Below are 6,518 nucleotides of genomic sequence, written 5' to 3' on the forward strand. Positions count from 1 at the left end.
TTTCGTGAGATTTTCTTCTTTTTTTTTGGGGCATTTCAAACATTTCATGAGATTTTTTGTCATTTCAACATTTTGATTAACTTCAGAGAATGTCAGCGAAAAAGTTCCATATGGTACAGAAACAACCGAATTGTATAGTAAGCCATTGTGACTAGATATGACGAGAGGAAACTCTAAAGTCCAGTCATGGATAAGGCAGACAGTGTAAGGACGAATAGATAAGGTAGATGATAAAAGGACGAAAAAGAAGGTGTCATAAAAGGATGCAGAACAAGAGTAATGGTGTCAAACTGTTTCTTAATCAAGCTATTATAAATGCTGCAAACATGATTGGGTAAGAAGCTAAAATTCGTTACACAGGATACTGTTGGATCACACAGAATAAAACTGCATAATATATATATATATATATATATATATATATATATATATATATATATCCCCAAGTTCAGTAAACACGGATGGTAATGGCTGTGAGAGATAATTCTTTGAGGACAGCATTTCCAAGTGGCGAAATTCGTTACCGTCGCAAACCCCCCAAAAAGAAAAAAAAAGAGATGCGTGTCATAGGAATCCGATACATATGCGCGGGATTTCTCCTCCTGCATATGGAATCAAGGCGCGGCACACGGCCACATTCATCCGCTCAGCTCTGTTTCGTCTATTCCTGTCGCTATATTCCCAACGCTGAAAACGCCAATCGAGTATGAAAAAGGAAAAGAAAAGAAAAACGAATGTATCTTGTATCTCCCCCTGATGATGTGATTATTACACGAAAGTGCACTTGGGACCACACGTTTAGTTCGCAAAATCAATGAAATATCTCTTTTTTTATACGATAAGGAGATTAACTGACCGGTAATCACTACATTACTAAATCCGTTTCCACAAAGAAAAGAAAATCTGCGCTTCTCTAATCGTGCGGTCTATCAACGTAAAGTTAAAGCCATTGTGACGACCTTTCATCTTAATAACATTAAGACACGAAATCGTTGATCCCTCTCGTCCAGAACTGAGTTCGCCAGATACGTTCTCGCTTTGCTTCATTAATTACTCGCTCCACTGATTATAGGCTATACACGCCGTCCTAATTCAACATTAATCAGTACGGCAGCTGTGATTATAGGGATTTTATTTCACTGTAGGGTAAACAAAGAATCTCGTATATTATTTCCTCAGCATATATTATAAACCGGATATTCTGCCTTGATTCCAGGCCATAGTTCTGACTGAAGCAATCTGCTATATACACTTATTTTTTCCCCCAGTTTGTAGTCGAAAGGTTGTTGGGCATGATGAATGGATGTAAAACGAGTCTCCCTCTCTTCACATGACGTAAATATTGACCTTCCAAACCCATTCATTGATAGTTTGTTTTGTCAAGAACTTCCAACACTGGTCATAATAAACTTGGTAGTATTTCGTTTTAAACTCCATCTGACGAACTCTGTTGGATGAGCCTAGTGGATACATCACTGCACACAGAGAGACACTATTGTTTGCTGTTGGAATTTCTGGTCACCGTATGATCAAGGCTGTGATCTAGGATCATCAACACGGAAATCTCCTGATGCATCTCAAGGGTCCTCCTCAATGGAGGTCAAAATCCGCAAATGACCGAAGAAAACTTTTACATTTTCTGGCCCTTTTTTTTTGCCCCCAATTTCGCTGCTGTTGAAAACCAACTCCTTTTGCCCCTGTCTATATTCTCATGATCTTGGCTTTCTTAAAAAGAAAAAAAAGAATCCACGCTTTGTTGGGTTTAAATCCGAGATGGTGTCATCAAACTCTGAAGAACACAAGCGAAAGATTGCGGAGTGTGCGTAACAGAAGCCATCTCGGTGATTAAGTGGAACGAGGGTAATTATGACTACGCTAGGGAATTGATGGTGTCGAGTAAACGAGGGTCAGCCGGGCTAATGGTTGCAGCAACATGAGTTCCTAATCCAGAATCCATTGATTATCTTTTTCCCCCCACACCCACCACCCCTCCTCCGTCCGCCATCCCTCCGTTCTAAACACCGGTCTTGCGTCCAGTGACTGGTTTGAATTATCTGTGAGCTCGTGTTCAATTTATGACTGTGGGGGTGGACTGTGTGTGTGTGTGTGTCTCTCTCTCACGTCCATCGGGGTTGCATACGACTGTAATTGACGGCTGTCTGGTATAGGTGAGAGTACACTCTCGTCAATGAACTGCTCACTCCTAAGGTGTCTGCCTTTACCTGCTGCTGAAAGCTGCTCGGCCTTGGGCTGCAGGGAGAGAGAGAGAGAGTGAGAGAGAGAGAGAGAGAGAGAGAGAGAGAGAGAGAGAGAGAGAGAGAGAGTAGATAGATAGATACATACATAGATAGATAGATAAATAGATAGATAGGCAGATAGATAGAGAGAGAGATAGATGATGTAGACCCAGATAAGGAGATAAAGAGATACAAACTTCACTGTACGAGACAACATGCTAATATGCGACAGAAAATGTGGTGCATACTGCTCCTAAATGACCCGCTCATCCATCATGATGCAGACAGACACCGGGAGCTGGATCAGGCCTGTTATTACCTTGATGGAACTAGGCATTGCATGGAAGGCTGGATCTTAGAACTCGCAAGACAAGATTTACGGCCCTCTTGTCTTCATTATAACTCGTCCCCGAGCTTCGGGGGGCATTTCATTAGAATCGATTGTTCATTTTCGTAATACTTCAGGGACTTTTGCTGTCGCCTTCTCTTCTCTCTCTCTCTCTCTCTCTCTCTCTCTCTCTCTCTCTCTCTCTCTCTCTCTCTCTCTCTCTCTCTCTCTCTCTCTCTCTCTCTCTCTCTCTCTCTCTCTCTCTAGGTCTTTCATATCCAAAAAAGACAAGACGAGTCGATTTCAGCTCTGGCCTGAGGTACTGCAGTCAAGGCTTTGGCTGCATTGCAACGAGGTCACCCGCCGAAGAAATTAACCCGCTACCTACTTAATGATAAGCAACTGACTGGACATAATCATCTAGTCTTCGCTTCATTAAGTCTGCTGCTCAAGATAACTTACTTTACGCTTGTCTACATTTGACGCCATCTGTCACTTTCTGGACAAGGCTGTCTCATATATATATATATATATATATATATATATATATATATATATATATATATATATATATATATATATATAATATTCCTATGAGTCCACGGGGAAAATGAAACACGAAAAGTTCCCAAGTGCACTTTCATGTAATAATCACATCATCAGGGGAGACACAAGAGAGAAATAAAATTGTGATCCTTTCCAATATATATATATATATATATATATATATATATATATATATATATATATATATATATATGAATATATATATATGAATATATATATATGAATATATATATATGAATATATATATATATATATATATATATATATATATATATATATATATATATATATATATATATATATATATATACCTGTTATTTAGCTGACTAAATTTATTGCTTTCATATATTTGGATAATCCCAATTAACTTCTCTTTTTAGCCTTCACTTTAGGGATTATCTCCTGGCACTTGCATTGATATTTTCTGACATACGCTTCACAAATTATTCTTTGAAGCCACGTTTGGCTGGTGTATTCCTCCTTACGCTGTCGCTGTGATTCACCAGGGTATTTCCCTACTCCGGGATTGCGGATTGCAATCCTCCCATACCTCGACTTTTTCAGGGCATTGTGGTACGTCTTGTTGCCCTATCACTGAACCATATCGGAATCGTCCGCAGACTTGTCAAAGCTCTGATACCCCAGAGCGAAGACGGAGGCTTTTGATACTCGCCATATAAAATTTTGGGGCAGACGAACCACTTATCCTATTTCTTACCGACCCGAAGGGAGTCTCTGTGATATCATTTTGAGCCTCTATCATTCTTGGCGTAGACGATTTACCCTGTTCTTCAGTGGCCCTTGTGTCGTCATCATTTACGTTATCAGACACAGCTATGGCGGCCCGTTGATCATTCACACGTACCTGTGGCTCTTTCCAAGAAGGGCATCTGACCAATAGACAGTCTGTCTGCGTTTAGAGACGGTGCGGAATGTTAATTCTGGCGACTTGTCGACCCGCATCATGATGGCCTAATTGGCATTATTAGTTCTTGTATCTGACTCTCGGAGCGTGAGATACGAACCCGTCTCTGAGGAGCAGAGACTCAACATGTCTTGCACCGTGGGGATGAACCCGTGTGGAAGACAGAACTGACGCAGTAGAGACATCAAAGAGCTGACAGAAAGCTGCAGAAGATGGCTAGTTGTCTGAATGCAGCGTAGACGACAACTGAATGCAGCGCAGACGACATGCAGTGCTTGCTTGACCTAGAAGAGCAGATCGTAGCGATGGGGGTCTGTTCATGATGCTAACGGTTTTTAGGGGGGTATCGATCGACTCGATATTACAGCCCCATCTTAAATGTAGTCACGTTGTGTACATAACAGCTTGCCACGAACGTGAAGAAATCCCGTCGCTTGCCACGTACGTGAAGAAATCCCGTCGCTTGCCACGTACATAAAGAAATCCCATTCGCTTGCCACGCACGTAAAGAAATCCCGTCGCTTGCCACGTACGTAAAGAACCCCGTCGCTTGCCACGTACGTAAAGGAATCACGTCTTCTGTATTTGTGTCTATTTTTACGAAGTATGGGACGTGTTGATGCAATTATCTTTGCATTAAACTAGAGAATTTGAGCATGTACTGACCTTCATCTTAGGTTCAGGGGTCGCTCTATATTGAATGCCTCTCTAGAACTCTTCCTAGAATACGTCTTGGTTGGCGGCAATATTAAATAAGTGACGTGGGACTATTACAAGTAGGCAGACAATCAAACACTATACAGTCTCAGCCAGATCACCTTCAATCTCCTTAACGCTTTTAAACTGAACCTCCACAGTCGGTACAGTGTACTTCCACATCTACCTATAGAGGGTTAGATAAGAGTTGCAATCTCCCTGGTGAGTCAGTATTCTTGATGGAGGAGAGGTAACTGAAGCACTTCAGTGGATGTCTCTTTCGTTGGTGCTTCGAATGCAGATGCTGACCTCAGTGACATGGGTGGGGCTAAATACACCAGGTGGTTCCTCATTGTTTACTTGTCCATCAAGTCACTTGAGATATACGCTTTATATAACTATGTAGTAAAGAATCACTCGAATATATATATATATATATATATATATATATATATATATATATATATATATATATATATATATATATATATATATATATATATATTTGCTGGTAACCACGAGGAAAATGAAACACGATAAGTTCTCAAGTGCACTTTCGTGTAATAATCATATCATCAGGGGAGATACAAGAATGAGATAGAAGGCTTAGAACAGTATATCAATTCACTGTTCAGGGTCTTCTATCTCATTCTTGTAACTCTCCTGACGATATGATCATTACACGAAAGGGCACTTGGGAGCTTTCCGTGCTTCATTTTCCTCTTGGTTATCGGGATCAACTTTCGAGATCGTGTTAGTCACTGTCATAACGTCAGCCACTGAAGCGAGCATGATGGTGAAGGAGCTGAATGGTGTTTTGTGGTATCAGGCGAGACGTCTGAATCTGGCATCAGAAGCTGCCTTGCCTCGTTGTGGAATGTCATCGATTCTAATGTAGTAATTGTACATCGGCCAGCATGCAGGCTTTTTCTTTTTTTCCAGCCGCCAAACCGGTCTTGGGAACAAGATTTGTAAGCAATGATTTTTTTTCTCATTTTTTGTGACCGCATTAGGAATCTTATTCGTTCTTGAAGTTCAGTTAGGTTAGAGCATGAATATAGTTCAAGGGCTACGCTAATTTTTGCTTTGCGTTCTCAGTTATCTGGCTTATTGTGCTGGGTATGTGCGCGCTGGACACGTCGAAGAGCAAGGGGAAGGAAATTAAAAATTAAAGAGTGATTTGGGAGTACAAAGATGATGGTATTAACCTTAGATGTTTAAGTTGAATACAGTGATGTTGGAGATGTTTCTGTTGAGACGAGAGACGCAGATTTTGCGAGAGATAGGATGAAGTGCCCTTGAAGCAAGTGGAGGATTGGATCACTCGAGTGCATTTGGTAATGTAGTATAGATTGAAATCGTTTATAAAAAAAAAAAGGGGAAATGAGTAGGAGACAGGACAGGACCCTGGGGGACGCCGGTTTGATAGAGAGAGAGGTTATCGGCTGATCCTTCATTGGCCAGACGAAATGCGAGGGACGAAAGCCAAAAAAACGTGAGGGAGGGAGGGAGGGAGGGGATTCGAGATGAGGTTCCGATACCATACTCTGCCTGAAGCTTTTGTTGTATCGAGGACCGCAACTGGAGTGTCCAATAGTCTTACAGAATTTTGACTGGATATTAGTAAAATAGGAGTGGATACCACCAGTGGATATTGCCTTACAAAAATATTCTGGTTATCAGAGAGAAGACTGCGGGGTTCAAACAAGAGAATTCATAGTCTGGAGATCAGAAGGTTAAACACGGAAAAAAAAAAAAAAAAATA

Source organism: Panulirus ornatus, chromosome 15 (assembly GCF_036320965.1).
Source record: "Panulirus ornatus isolate Po-2019 chromosome 15, ASM3632096v1, whole genome shotgun sequence".
NCBI lineage: Eukaryota > Metazoa > Arthropoda > Malacostraca > Decapoda > Palinuridae > Panulirus > Panulirus ornatus.